General features: G+C 44.8%; 1 protein-coding gene across 3 annotated transcripts in view; it reads right to left on the bottom strand.

Annotated features, from left to right (window-relative positions):
* The window catches only part of ARHGAP24 (Rho GTPase activating protein 24), a 242,091-nt gene that overhangs the window by 81,267 nt on the left and 144,732 nt on the right, over positions 1-16,092 (bottom strand). The window lies entirely within an intron of this gene.

The following is a 16,092-nucleotide window of genomic DNA, read 5'->3' as shown; positions in this document are numbered from 1 at the left end:
ACTGAGGGCAGGAAAATTTTTTTTGTTCTTTTACTACACAGATCCAAGCAGGTATTTTCATGTGGTTGGCTCTAACAGAAGAATCTGAGTAGTAACAAATGAAAATGCCAGTTTTCTGTCGTCAGCAGATTCTGCCTAGGGTGAAGTCCATAAAATACAATTTAGTTCCTTGACCTGGGTCAAGAAATAAACTCTGTCAGCATGAAAACTGATTTGAATTCTGAGTGTTCCCGAACAATGATTTAAGATCTTTTTGATCATAATGCAAACACAAATGTTTCTGCTCTCAGAGCTTCAATCTCAATGTATGCTCAATACTCAGTCTTTAAAGAAATACACAGTATGTATGACTGCTCAGGTAGAAAATGAATAATTGTCAACTACTGTTTAATATCCCAAAGCAATGATTTTATCTGGAAGTCCTGTACTTTGGTACGCAGGGGTAGTGCCTCTCCCCTAGCTGGTACTCAGCTGCATGCATCTTCCAGCCACGCGAGTTACATCTTGCATTCAGGCTAAACGTGAACAAACAAGTGACGCGTGTTGCAAAACGCCACCTCGTACTATCACGCGTTCCCCCCTCACAAGCTGCCAGTCAGCAGCAGCAGTCTCCCACTGGTCCTCCGCACTGACCAACGCTCTACTCCCCCCTCCCCCCCCCCCTTTTTTTTTTGGGGGGGGGGGGCGGGGAGGGGTACAGGACAAGGGAAGGGGACAGTACTTAATGACGGCAGCCCTGCCCTGCACATTTTGATCCCAACACCTGGGACACACTGACTTGCCTTGAGCAACGTGTCTGTAACGGCATCATATTTGGGTCTGTTACACTGTAGGAAAATCCAGAAAAATCTCTTCACAGTTCAAGTGCAGAGTTAGCCCTGCTTAAAAGGCTGCACAAAAAAGGCATAAGAAAAAAAAAAAAAAAAAAGCAAACCTGGAAAATATTATCATTTCCTACTCTAACCATTACTTAGGCATCTCCTGTTCGTCAAGCTCTGGGGGCGGATGTAACCAAGTCCTTTGCCTAGGGGTATTTCCCCGAGGCTGCCTCTAGCCATAGGAGCCCTGGGGCAACTCTGTAGCACTTGGACTCTCATTTCTGTCTTTCGGAGTCAACCTACAGAACTAACGCAGGCAACCAAGAGCACAGCGCCCTCCGGCCCTGCTCCTCCTCCACCCCGGCCTGCCATACGCACCTCTAGGAAGTAACAACTTCTCTTGGCCTCTTCCCTCCTTTCTCACTCTTCTACCTGCTCCCACATGGAAATCTCTTCCTGATTTTCCTTAGGAATCAGTCAGTCTCCAGCAGCCCAGGGGCAGTATTTAGCATACCACAAAACACTTTTGTTTGTCTGTATGTTTTCCCCAAATGAACCAGTACCAACCAATTTATATTTCCATCTCCCATATTTTTACAGAGTTCATCAGACACGAATGGAAAGCCAGATCTTACAACTATAAAACAAGCTTTCACTACGAAAGCTGTTTTATGGCCTGCTCTTTTAACAGTAAGGAAAGGGTTTAGAAGCCAAAGAAAAACACAACAGTGATGACAGCCTGGTCTGAAATCATTCCTGTCCGTCACTCAACATCCCCTCAGCCAGAGCACATAATGTAATCGTCCTGTTTTGAGCAGTGTCAGTCAATATTAATTAAAGGCACCAGCATTTTAACATGACCACCAGACTGCTCTCTCAATCTGCAGAACAAAGGGATCATTTTCTTGCTTCAGCTCTTCCAAAATAACCTCTGTCCCTGGGTAAATTTAGATTTCAAGGGAAAGCACAGAAGGTCTCTAAGAATCTCATTAAAGTGCCCCTTTCATTGAGGAAAAGGCAGATGTTTTTATTTGCAAAAAAGCAAATGGAGACCTAGGCCAGGGGCAAACATGAACCCCAGTAAGGAAAGGCGTAGCGATGGGAAGTTTCCACTGGCTAGAAGATTTCACTCTGGGGAATTTACTTTTGCAAAAGGTTAATCCCTTACATGTTATGGGGAGGCAAAGGCCAAGCTGCTGTACATGCAGCCGCATACAATGCGGAGATATTATGGTCAAGGGCAGAAAGGTCACAGAAGTCTATCAAGTTCACATTTCTCCTGGAAAACCAAACTGAACAGTATTTTGGGGGCTATGAGACTGTTCAGACTCAAATGAACACAGACTAAAAAAATACTTTTTTTCTTTTTTTTTTTTTCTTTTTTCTTTAAGGCTGGGAAGGAGGGAGGAAAGTACAAGGTGAAGGTGCTATGAAGGACCTCCTTTGTACCAGGGATTCCTTTCCTTCCCTCAGCTATGACAAAAATAAGCCACTAATATTTCTAAGCCATTAACAAATGCATTTGCTGAACATGTGGTTTATATAACACTAGGATTTGAGAGGTCTGAATAAATGGAAAGGAAGAAGCATTTGGTGAGCAGTGCTAGGGCAAAGCAGTAAATTTATTGCCCCATACAACATGCATTTAAACTCAGCATCATAACTTTCATGAAATTATTTATGCCGCTTCTTCCATCTAGCCTGAGACAAAATTATGTTGGGGAAAAAACCCTCCTGCTCCCAGAACGCTGAGCTGGGACTGCATTATGATACACTATAAAAATTGAGGTAAATAGAAATCAGTATTGACAGCAAGGAAAGTATTCAGGTTAGCTCTGCTGAGTTTGCACAGCTATTGCACCACAGAATACTGCTTTCCGCAGAGGGACTGGCTTAGGCTCCAGATCTCAGTTTAGAGTTTACATACAGTGTCAGATGATCTTAAAACAACTACAATGACAGTGCTAAGAAGAGGAAAGGGTGTGAGAGGCTACAGCCTTTTTTCTGAATGTGTTGGTATAGACCTGATGCCTTAAAATGAAAGCTCAGGCATAAGGCACTGAAGGAGTTACCCAGGCAAGACCCAGTAGACAAGCATTTGAAAGGAAGGAAAGAACACCTATTCCATACGCAAAATTGCTTTCCTTAGTTTCCAAGTTAGAAACCAAGTCATTTACGAGAGCGGCTGGCTGCACAGACAAGAGCAGCCTGTCTCTTCAGGCAGCAGAAGGGAACAGGATGAAAAGAATCCGGGGAAGAGGCCCTTTGCCTCACTCAGAAAACATACGAGGAAACACCTGCATGTAGAGGGTGTAAAAGAGCATGCTTGCATACAATTCAGTATCAAAGCCAGCAGAAGGAAAAACTGTCTTTACTAGAAAATCAGTAAGGGGGGGGAAAATACAAAACATTTTACCTTCAGACTAGTAAGTCATGATTCTGTTCAGAACTAAAAAAAGATACTGTTGATTATTAAACGAGTACCACTTAAAACTTTCATCCTGCCCACAACACGTGAATTTTGCTGGAGTCATACAGAATAGAAGATCCATAATCCCTGCAAAATGATCTGTCACTTAAAATTCCCCCAAGCCCACCCACAGGAACTCCACGTTTTTTTTAACTTCACCGCAGCTTTATCAGTCCATGACGCCTGCGACGTGAAGCAATCAGCGCTCTCTCAGCTTTTCATACTCCCAGAGAGCAGAAGTGGTATCAAGGTAGCTATTCCTTCCAGTTCCTCTCCTGAGAGCTCCCTCGAACAGCTCCAAGAGGCAATCTCTTGAACTGCTCTGTTTAGATAACAGGGTTGAGATTTGAAGTATAACACTATAACAAAAAGATGTCACAAATAAACCTTCCAATATTTCATAGGTCATCTTCTGAGAAATGATCACAATAAATCCAAATTTCTTTCTTGAATTGTATCACTAGCTTTCTCCTCAGCGCTGTATTTCAGAATACCCTCAAGTACTTCCATATTTTAGTAAGTCATTTCCTCTGTACATTTACTAGAATAGCACTTTACCCTATAATTCATCTCCTTTATCTTAAATCTGAGCATCCCTGCTCTACTTTGCTGCATTAAAATACCTCCCATACCAGGCTTACATTAAGAAAAAGGTAGGGATTTTTATGAAGTGTTTAACACAAGAGGCTGGGTATTCCTGCAGTTTTTCTTCTGCTTCCACTCCAACCTTAATATCATTTTGGATGTTAGCATTAGAAATCAGAGCTTACTTCTGGACTTCATTCGCAGTGAAAAGTGTCATTTTGTCCTTTCAGACTTCATGACCTCCAGAGGAAGTTTAGAATTTGAGTATTGCTATTAAAAAACCTGCTAACTGCCTTCAGAAAAAGTATGACTACCAAAGAGCAGTCTGCCTTTCAAAAATCAATAGAAATTCATTTTCACCTTCCCTTCCGTTGATTTCACCAACTCTCCCAACCGGTTTGGGACACCAACTATTTTTAAAAATGTTCATGATTGAGAGAGGACGTTTTCTCCATGCCTCTCCTTTTTGGATGGAGACAACATAATACAGCCTCCGCTTTCCACAGCACCTGTGTACTTTCGGCATGCTCAGCACCCCATTGCACCACGCGCTCTCCATTTGCGCCAGGGCCAGAGGCAGCCGGCTGGCCGGAGCGCAGCGCGGCCTGGCCTGCGGGGCTGGCAGAGACAGGGCCCAGGCTCCCCCAGCACCCCCCGACCCCAGGGATACGCCAGGCCGCGGCAGGCCTAGGAAACACGCCGAAGGACAGCTCGCGCCGTCGCATTAACAGGGCGTCCCTGCCCGCGTCCTCTCGGGGCTCGTCACATCCCTCCTCGGAGGGACGCGTCCTCTGTCCCAGTTCCAGTAAAACAACGAGGGAATCAAGCTGTGGGGAAACCGAGTGCCAGCCAGACCCACATCAACACTTACCCACTTCCCTAGGTAACAGATGAAAAGAAAAATGTGTTCATTTACACTGGAAATTGCTGCCAAAGGGACATGGGAATGAAGCATGATAGTTACACTAATGATGTTATTTGTTGAATACTTGCACAAATACCACAATTCCATGCCGCCGCGGTCTCCGATGGTTACTGCCCTAATGCTACTCCTTACAGTGCTAGCTCACAACCACGTTCTTAAGAAGCGCTTTTCAAAAAAGAGTGATCAGAAAGTGCCATGCAAATCTAGCGTGAAAAATATATCAATAAATCCTGACATAATTTTGAGAAATAAAGATTTTTCCTTAGTCTCTTAATTCATTTTCGATCGCAAATTACATCCACAAATAATCCTGCCTTGTTGCTGTGGGACTCAATGAAAATATACTCTCCAGGAAAGAAAAGTAATTTTAGAGCACCCAAATGCTGTGAAACTCCCAAACAAGGATTCTCTTCTATCGTGAGTGCTGGCAGTTATTCACAGTGCGTGCTAACTTCTCCTTGGAAGTTAGCACCTAGTCTGCGTCTGCGTCCCTCTCCAGAACTGGCACAACGTACGATGTGTTCCTGGTGCAGCAGCTCAGGCTGCTGGCTAAACAGGTCTGGGCAAGGGTTAGGCAGCCACAGCACACGGCAGAGGCACATCTGCCCAGTGCCTGCCAGGCCTGGAGCGGCGCAAAGCTGCTCCGCGCAGCCCTGTGACCTGAAGTCTGCACGGGGAGCGAGACCGAGCTGCCTTCAGGGCAGCTAGCTGTCACCCACCACAAGGATAAGCTTTAATCTGGGGGCTGTTGCTTAAAAAAGTTTTTAAAAATTCACTTTAGAAAGCACCGTTTTGATTCACCGGATGTAAAAATGGAAGAGAGGGCTCTAAACTTGAGAGGCCAAGATGTACTCATCTATTTGTTTTATTCTCCAGGAGGACACAGCAGCTCTTGTTCCCCGAATGTAAGGCGCACAAAATGAAACCAAGGAGAGACGTTCAGACTTGTAAACTCACTTATGTAGTTCAGACCAAAACACGGTTTCCGCTGCACTCAGCACAGACTCCTGGGGCGTTCTGAATGCATGCATGCAGAAGTAGCCAAAATACGGCTCCACAGGCCGACGACCTGGGATCGCATTAAATGCACAGTAAGCCTGAGGGCAGAGCAAGAGCACTGCACGTAAGGACACCTCGCCCGACCCAAATTCTGGGAAGATGGGGCTGTTGCACAAAACACTGGACAGTTGCCTCAGTTATTGCTGAAAGAGGAGGTCCTGCCCTGGTGGTACAAGACTGTGCTCGTCCAAAAGCTCTCGCAGGATAAATCCATGCTCCCCCCAGGCGTAAACTACCCCAGCTCACTGGCAGCCTCGGTAGTGCTGAGTAAATCTGGCACGTGCAATAGAAGAGACGGACAACACGGGAGTGATTCTGCAATGATAACAAGTGACGCCAATCCTACAGATTACAGAAAAAAAAATTCTTGTCATCTGTTCTTGTGACACTTGGATCTCCAATCTAAGAACACTCAGGGAACTACAACAAACAAGCTAACAGATCACATTTTTTAGAATACTGCTAGATATATTTCCTCAAGAGGCAGTTCTGAGGTGCGGACACAGCTGGGCAATTTCTGTCTGGCCAGGACTCCCCACACTGGAAGCTAACAGAGCATCAAGGAAAGTTTTCAAGAGTGACATCTCAGCATTTCATTTTCAATACCCAATCACTGATCGGACACGCAGTATTGCATCTTGCCTGCTTATTACCAAAAAGCACCTCCTGATGCAGACTGCTGCTGCTAAGAGACCTCAGTCATATGAGCCAGACAAAATGTAAGGACAGACTCCCCTTCCTGCATAGGGGCTCCTTCACTGGACTACTGTCAGCTCTAAAGATATATTGTGAAAAATGAAAGTCAGATCTACTTTGTCCTCCCAATGTCCTTCCTGCCTGTTTAAGGAAAGGGATGTATCCAGCTTGTAATAAGACGGAGAAGAATCTGCAACAAGGTAGACAGAACACATGCAGACAACAGGAGAAAAGCATAAGAAAGGGAAGCGTGTTTTCTGCTTGTTTTTTAAAAAACACCGGAATTCAAGGAGTTCTAAGTCCCCTACTACATTAGTAACTTTGTGCTGTCAGGATTGAGGGCACTTCAAACTTGCAGGTATTTACAAGATAAACTTTTCTTAGGAGAAAATGCTTTCTTGGCTGAAGATATCCAGGCATTTATCTTACTGAAAATAAATTATCTCCTATAAACTTAACATCCAGAGGAGCAATTGCCTGGTGCACAGTCCCAGCTTGCAACGTGTTGTTCTGTTTCTCATTTACACCAGGGCCCCTCTTTTGCTTTGTTTTTATTCAGAGGATGAGCAGCAGCAGGGGAAGCAGAAGGTCCGGTGTCAGCAGCAGCAGAGGTAGCAAGTACTGGAGCTGGTGGCAGCAGCTCACAGCTCCCTGCCGGACGGGAGGCCACGCTGCAGGGCCCGCCTGCCCCACGCGGCGGGCGGCATCATCTGGGGACCCCCAATTTAAAGCAATAACAAATACCTGCTGCTGTGCAAGGTAGCTACCAGTCAGCTGCGTGGTGGTGGTGGACGTGGAAATTCAACAGAAATGATATGCAACGGTCATGTCACGCGGTATCATGTTTCATAGGAAGCACTGAATTTAAACGCGGATTCGTTACAGCAAGATCACTGTTTGATATCTGTTATGAGCTGTTAACAAGTGAACTGAACCACAACTATGAACTTGGAGATAGAAGTATCCAAAGAATTTTATCCACTAAACGAGTTACACATGCATGAGTCCCTAAAATGTTGGAAAACAATGTTTTAGATCTCAAATCATTAGCTAAACATGGGTGCATACTCTTGTAACACAGGAAAACTCACTTTAGTGGTATTGGTTTAACTCTCATTTAACCAAATGCATTATTCTCTCATCCCAAATAGAACAATAACAACCCTAGGAGCTAAGGCAAAGATTTCCTAACAGGAAACTGCAGCTCCCATTTGTTGTACAGAATAATACCTACTAAATATATGCCCTGTTCTGGAGTTTGTACACTGCAGCGTTGAAGATTCACCCCTCGTATACCGCCTAAGCCTCACCTTGCAGCACCCATGCCTCAGGCTGTACAAGCCCAGAATCCTCCCAAACGCCTCTGTATTCTCGAAGACTGGGTCCATCCACTCCCAGACAAATACGTGCCCGGTGTTTACAACGCCGTTAAACGCTCCGTGCAGACTGCGAGTGTGCCCCGCTTCATTTTGGCACCATTTTTGTCTGGTTTTGTATTACTATCACCACCTCACTTTACTTTATATTGTTGTACCTCACTGCAATCTGTCACAGACAGCAAGACCTTCCCCATCAGCCAACCCAACTGTGTATCAAACTTCCCAACTAAAGTCTCAAGACTAGAATTTAAAGCATTTTTAAAATGATAGCTGCTCTTTCAAAACTGAGCAACTCAACTGCTGCAGCAGAGTTCAGGGCTGCAGGAATCTGTTGCCGTAGTTTCTCCAGCCTTGCTTGCTTTGGTGAAGCCTTTTTTTTTTTTTTTCCCCCCTTTGAGGGGGTGGGTGCAGGGAATACACTGCTCATTTGAGTTCAGCAGCTCTGCTTTAAGGTGCCAGGCACCAGCTGCACAGTAAAGCTCCACCTGCGTTATTTTGTCAGGCAGCATAATGCACATATCCTCCTACCAGAACTGAACTCTCCAAATGCATTTACATTTATTACTCGTGAGTTATTAAAGCTGAAATAAAAACCAATCATGTCAAAGCATCCCTTTTAGTGACCCTGTGGAAAAAAAGGATTTCTTTCCAGTAAAACAGGAGAGGAAGAGAAGACATGAGCTACAAACATCACAGCAGTAGCAGTCTGCAGTTAACTTCTCATCGATTCTCATGCGGCCAAACCAGTTCATCCAATCTCCTCGTTGCATGACTGCACTTACTAACTATACCTACTTATCGTGCACTTGCTAAAGAAAACGGCACCACAGCCAAGCACTTCAGCAAACTGCGGTTTTGCCTTACCAGCTCCTGACTGCTCCCTGCCACTCTGCAACTTTTACAGTCAAGAGCCTATCTCATACAAAGCCAATGCTTCAGCTCCTGCTCAAGTGTTTAAGAGCACTAGTGGCAAAGATTACATTCCCATGGCACTTGTGCTACGCTGTGGCTCTCATACCAGTTTGAGCTTTTTTTTTTTTTTTTTTTTCTTTCTTTTTCCTTTTCTCTCAAGAACTGCACAGCCAGTGTTGCCCTATCACTGCCTCAGGACACTACATCCTCCATTCCCACACAGCATAAGGCCTGAAAGTCCTTCCAGCACTGTCACTAGAGTGACTCTAACCTCAGCAAAAGTAGGTAATTTAAGGGTGAAAAAGCCCTTCCACCTGGGATGGAGCACCACTGAAGTGACACACATCTACCTAATTTCACTTCTATGCAATAACAACACTGGTACCTTATTAGGCCTCATTCTTTTGTGGCTCTTAACAGGGCACTGCACATCACTATCAATAAATGGGGTATCTTGCTGCTCCTGCTCTATGCACTGCCACAGCTTCTGATAAAGTGATCAGTAATGAGACGAGATGAGATGAGAAATGAGAAATTTCTCATCAGAGATGAGAAATGGAAACTTTTTTTCTGAAGAAACCCACCAAGGGTCTGGGGAGGCACGGTGAGCGCGGTCTGCTCTGCCTGGCTCCTGTTTTTCACCGTGCACAAACACAACTGTCCGACAAGTGCATTCAAACTTCAGCTATCCAAAAGCAGACATACAGGAACCATACATACAGACCCCCAGGAAATGCCTTTTCCTCCCCCTCCCCTTTAGCTTCCTAAAAATAGCCCTACAGAGAGGAGTGAGGCCTTCAGGGTTTGCTTGTTTCTCGTTTAAACAACTTTGAAAAGATTCCCTCATCCATGGGCTTTTGTTGCTTTCAGCAGCTTCCAGGTCATAAAGCAGAAAATCTACTGACAAAAGAAAGATGACCTGTATCTTGCCTTACCAAGCTGTATCTCATCTTTCTTTTGCTTGCTTATGTAATAAAGGAAAATATTGCACATAAATTGGGATTCAGAAATTACAGATTTTCTTACCGCCTCTTTAGTAGTTTTTGCACAGCACTGGTGAATTCCTTTAAAATCTCCCTCTGCCACATCTTCCCCTTTTTGCAATGCAATTAAGAGTATTTACTGACCTCGCAGGGGAGACATACCACTTCAGTTAATTAAGGCTTGAAAAGACTTTAAAATCACCCAGTGAAGGGCTCTGTAAGAATGCGAAGTGCGTCATAAACTCAGAGAATGACCCAGCAGAGACACAGAGGTCATAGCTGAGGTGAAGTGTGTCAAATAAAGATCCCATTTAAACAGAAATGTTGTAAGCTGAATTACAACTCACTTCCCCATCATACCATAACTGAGATTTTACAATGAAGTAATCGGGAAGGTAAGATTTTACATACTAGTTGCTAAACTAGAAAAGATATATTAAAAGGCAATTTGCAATCAGATTTACCTGACACAAACTATTAACTAGAAATATAAATGTTCATGTATTAACTGTTTTAAGCAGTAAAAAGAGACAGCGTGGGCCCACTCACCTGCAATTAAAAAGGTGAGTGCCCCGCTACTACTTATCACTGGCTGCTGGCAAATGCCCCTTTAATTTTCAGTGTTAAACTAATCAGCTGCTTTCAATCCCACAAAACCTGAAAACCACTAGTGAAACGAGAACAGTTTGCATGATCTCAAAAGACAAGGTCTTCTGAACCGCCAGAGGAGTGAACAAAATGCACAGAGCAGCAGCAGATGTGCGTAAAGGCAGGGGACAGACTGCTGCTTCCCCCACAGCCACCCGCAAGGCTCGCGCCAGCTTCTGCCAGCTTGGCATTGCACGTGTGCTGCACCAAAGCCACATACCCACCTTTCAGCTTAAAGGCTTTGCAGATGTCTATCTGCCTAGCCAGTATCACAAGTCAAGTCACAGATCATGGCAAATAATTCAGTCTTTGATGCAATAATTCAACAACAACAGTGACCACAACAGTCGGTGAGAATTCATTCTTGCCTCGAGACTCTTCTGCTAAGCGGGAGGCCGCAAACGCAGCTGGGGCTGGCTACACAGGCAGGGCTGCCAGGCAGAGACTCCCCTGCAGCCCTATCCAGGCTGGGCACAGCATCCTTCAGCAGTGAACACCAGAGCGTGCCTGCACCCATCCCGCTTCTGGAAAGCAGGTCCCCAGAGTATTTCACACAGTTCTTTTGAGTGCCCTTAAACATACCAAGAGTTTGTGCAACTGCTCTGCCCCAAAACCCCACAGCCCTGCTTCTCTCCCCTAACTAACAGTCCTCCCCCCACCACGTTCAAACCTCACGCTGTTGCAGGAACTGGGGAACAGAGATGATGCACTCATATGGCCGTCCTTCCCATTTTGTCTGGTGACCAACAGGCTATTCAGGGTATCCTAAGTCTTTTACAAAGCAGTTCTCTCAGCAGTGGCATCATACTCTAAAAAAAAGGCCAGACAGTGACTGCTCAAGCTAAAAACTTCTATGATAGAGGATCTCAGCATCTTCTTTTCATTGCTCTACCTCCAGCTTCCTCTGCTCCTGGACAGTGGCCTCCCGGAGGCTGCCTCACCTTTGCCTGCCCCCCAGCAGCAGGCCCCACTACTTTTCAGCGTAGCCCGGAGAAAGGAGAGGAAGGCAAATTGAGCTGCCACAAATGCTACAGGTAAGACGCGCTGCTAGTGCCTCCCGCCCAGGCAATTACCACATATTTTAGAGATAAAAACTTGCATCTTGCAAAACGGCAGACCGTTTTGCATTCATTTGTTCCCCTCAGAATGCTACTGCTACTTAAATCTGTTAGGCTCTGGTTCAAAATTCGTTAATGCCAGCTACGTGCACTGCTGGTTCACCAGCACACATGCGTTTGGTCTGGGGAAGGAGCACAAGTCAGCTCCTGGAGCAGGACAGCGTGCAGTACAGCCTAGCGGGCTGCAGAAGGGCAGGCGATAATGCGATCCAGCAGGAAGGCTACCGGAACTAACCGACCACTATGATGTTTCTGAAAAGCATTTGAATTTGCTTTAAAAGTGGCAATTGACCTTTCATTGCTTTTATTGATCCAGTGGTCTACTGACTGCCGCACCTCCACGTCGGATTCAGTACTTTGTGACCACGAAGTTGATTTACAATCTCTCTGCCAATAACAACCGAGATGAAAAACTGCTTGCAGATCTGAGTAAGTAACGATATTGCAGAGGAGGGAGATATAAAAACTAAGGTATAATCCAATCCCAGAAGAGTGAATTCTACTTATAAACCTCCTTAAATTAAGTTTAAACAAAAACATCTATTCCTTGAAGTTATGCTTCACATTCAAAGCAGCTAAAGTTCTTCTGATTCTAGGTGCCTAAATAAATACATTACGCACACCACTTTTATTAAGGACAGAAATTTCTGTTTCATTTTTAAACATTTATTGCAATCTTTGACTGTGGCTAACTCTCATACATTTTAAGTCATTCTGATCCTACATTTTACATTTTAATCCTACCATTTCATTAGTTTTCGGAGTGTGAAGTAATATAGAGACTTCCAAGGCAACTAACCCTCTTTTTATTTTATTTTAAAACAAAGATCTCAATGGCATGTGATGGCAGGACATGGACAAATGGTGACAAAACACACCATAGCTTTGCACTGGTAATACAACACCACCAGTTCCCTGAAGGGGCAGATGTTCATGCACAGCACTGTTTTTTAGAGTGAGAGGAAATATTTTGGGGTTCAGTCTGATTAACACCGTAAAGTCAATATTTTCTGATTAAAAATCCAGCTTTTTTGCCAACACAAATATTCTATGGGGAGTGAACTACGCAGAGATTGAAGCAGAATATAAACCAAGCTGAAGGAACTGCTGGGTGTTATTAGGTCTTCCACACATCTTCAAAAAACAGCATGAAGCAGTAAGCTAGATGAGTACTATGCGGTACTATCCCTATGCATATGACTTTAAAAAATAAACATCCTTTTCTGCTTCTAGCTACCTCATTTTTCACTGGTAAGTGTAAAATGTTAAGTCAGGTATGCATGGACATCTCTCCCATCCACAAAGGCTGGGCTTCTTATTTTTGGGTCCAGGTGAGGCCACGTTTTTACCCTGCTGCTAGACACACTAGAAGGTGCACTGGTAAAACCAGCTATGTGCAAAGATGAAGAAGTCTTCCAAGAAAAGCCCCAGAAAGCACGTATATAACAACATCCCCATATGCAACTTCAGCTCAGTACCTTTAACAGCAACCAATAATGTCTACCCACAGTCTTTCCCACCTGCACGGCCAGGCAGCTCCCTCAGCGTTCAGCATTTTCCCCTTCAGACGCGCTTTCCAGGGAGCCTATCTTACAGGTCACCTCTTGGCCTGTGACAGAGGACAGGGGTGGTTGTGGCCATTAGCAACGGAGCCAGGCTGGTGCACTGCCCCTGTCAACCTCAGGGGACAGGCCTCGCTTGGGCTGGGGTCTGCGTCCGCTGGCACGGCCTGGCGTACACAGCGCTCTGCACCAAACCTCAGGGGACGTACACTGGTACAACCCGCAGCGCGGAGCCCTCCGCTCCGCTCCTAAATCTCAGGCATCTGTGACGAATGGCCTGGAGATACAAGGTTTAACCCCAGTGCTCTGGCATTCAACCAGCAGACAGGAAAACCTCAAGGAGCCTAGAAACTTCATTATGTTTTCATCAACAGTGAAACTCAGGATCACTTCCCTTTTCCAGGTGTGCAGGTAGGTGCTCACCTCTTTTGAAAATGCGACCGCTGTTGTGGGAGCTGCACCCTTGAAAGTGAATCTTCCTGAAAGGGAAGGCTATCCGAAGCATTATACACAGAGCAGCTCTTACCAGTCACATTCCTCATGGTTCTGAAAATCCATCACCTGTTTTCACACTTAAATAAGAGATGTATTTTCACAAGGACTGTTTGCAAGAGTAGCTGCTTAGCTCTTTTAAAAAGTTAATACAAAATGATTATAAATGCTCCTCTGCAGGCAGGAATGAACACTGAGAACTTGCAGCTTGCAGCATGCACCTTGTAACAACTCAGTAAGTCCTGTTCTGAAAGAACAAGAAACTGAAGCCCACAGACAGCCTTCAAGTTAATTCCTTAAGTATTACCTGCTACCGTCTGACATTCCCAGACAAAAAGAGGTCAATGACTTGAAATAAAGATTTAAGGATTAGAGTGAGTTTGGTTTTGTATCAGACTTGGCTTAAGAAGGATGAGTTGGATACATTAAAAAATAAAGTTTAATTAATAAACTACCTCTGGTATAATTAGCTAATGAAGTTCAGAAAAAAAAACCAATGGAAAACCATTTTAAGCCATTTGGAGTAACGTAACTGATTTAGAGCTCCATGTTTACAGCACATGAAAAAAGAAAAACATTGACAATTTTTTCTTCACCAATAGCTCAGAAACCAGTATTTCTTTGAACTGATGTCTAAATAACTGAACTCAATCCTGACTTCACAGTTTGCTTCTGATCTGTGCTACCGCTATTTACAGCCAGCAGTGGGTATGGCGTGCCGTTCTGATCTGCAATCCATCTCTTTTTCATCTCTACTAGTATAATGAAGCCAGAAAAAAAGTCCATCTCCTTGAACTAGGTTTCTGTGTGGTCCGCGAGACTCCAAGACATTAAAGCATGGGTGTGACACCATTTTGGGAGGAGAGGAACTGCCGGGTTATCCACAGAGCAGAGGAAGGGAACCCTGCAATCTCCCCAACTGTCTCCAGCACTGGGGTGCCACCAGAGACGCCGGGGCACGGGCGCCGTGCCTGACGAGCAGCACGGCATCTGGCCCAGTGACTCCGTTAAAAGGTTTTAGGGCTTGCAGGAAAAGAAGAAGGGATTTTATGCCTACATACTATGCAAGCACATGCTCGCTTCATAGTAATTCCTAGGACCATTATAAGTACCTTCATTTAACCTTGAATCTTGCTAGACCCACATCGTCAAAAAACAGCTCCAGTACTGATATTTTGGGCCCTCCTTAAGCAAGTTAGTTAAGAACAATCTTAGTTTTTCTGAGGTAGGGGAGTTACTCTTTTGCTTCAAGGACCATATATCTTTCTAACTGAGAAGGCACAAGAAAAATCAGAATTAGTCAATAAATTTAGTCATGCAAGTTGTCTCCTGTGCCAGGTTGGTTTCAGCACCAGCGAAGAATCGTACTGCTTACACCAAATGTATTAGGACTGTATCAAGTATCCTTTGTGCAAATGAAACCACAGTTCTAAGACATATCGGTGAATATTTCCAAATGTGCTAAAGGTTCAGCTAACTCCCATCAGCATACTGCTCACGTGAACCTTAACCAGTCTTTACATGCTATTGCATCCTCTTTTCCCCTCTCCCAGCTACATCCCCTCTAAGCCCTTCCCTGCTCATTCAGGACACATTGCCAACATCTCCCCCTTTTCTTGAATCACAGAGTTTGCCTGCCTTGATCTGCCAGGACTGGCATGCTCAAGCATTTCACCTTTGCCACTGCCTATAGCTTCATCTTTCCGTAGCTCCTCTCATTTGCTGGGTAGCTCTCTGAACCAAACATTTTATTATTTCATCTTTCCAATCTGCCCCTTACTAACTGGAAGAACTTCTCAGATAATTCCCTCCTCCCTACAGATCCTGCTCCCTAGGCAGTCCATCGGTCTATGAAATGCTCCAGTGTGCTGCCTATGCCTACAGTATGTGGCTGTGCTCTTTAACTAACACTGACGGAATTACAGCAAAGATTCTCAGGGCAGAAATGGTGTTATCCATTTTGACATACGTTCCCCTCTTCACAGACCCATAAACAGTTCCTGCACTGTAACACTATCTAGATTGTGTCTGTACACAAAATTAAACTTAAGCTCAAAGCTGGACAAGCGCAGGATCTCTCTAGAGATTTCTGATACTTGTGGCTAGGGCAGAGACACTGCAAGGACAGCAGAGGGCATGGGAAGCACCATTGCCACTTCTCATTCTGACCAACTCCGCAAGTGCAGACCTGACAAGCTTCAGAGTATACAAACAAGATCCAAACCGCAGTGTCTGTCCAAAAGACTTCACTAATGCTACTGCTGGTGGATCGGGCCAGAGGGAGGCAGGGAGTCCTGCCTGCCACAGTAGACATGTGAAGCAGCACACCTGGGACTCCAGCACCAGCAGCGCCTACAGTCCGTACGTGCCTGTCCCTTCCCAGCTCAGGACCAAACCCCTTTCACGCTCAAGACATTATAAAACAAACCAGCTGGATTCCCCTCA

The sequence above is a fragment of the Rhea pennata genome, chromosome 4 (assembly GCF_028389875.1).
Source record: "Rhea pennata isolate bPtePen1 chromosome 4, bPtePen1.pri, whole genome shotgun sequence".
Taxonomy (NCBI): Eukaryota; Metazoa; Chordata; class Aves; order Rheiformes; family Rheidae; genus Rhea; species Rhea pennata.
The sequence above is the reverse complement of the archived record's forward strand: the minus strand, read 5'-3'. Positions and strand labels throughout refer to the sequence as shown.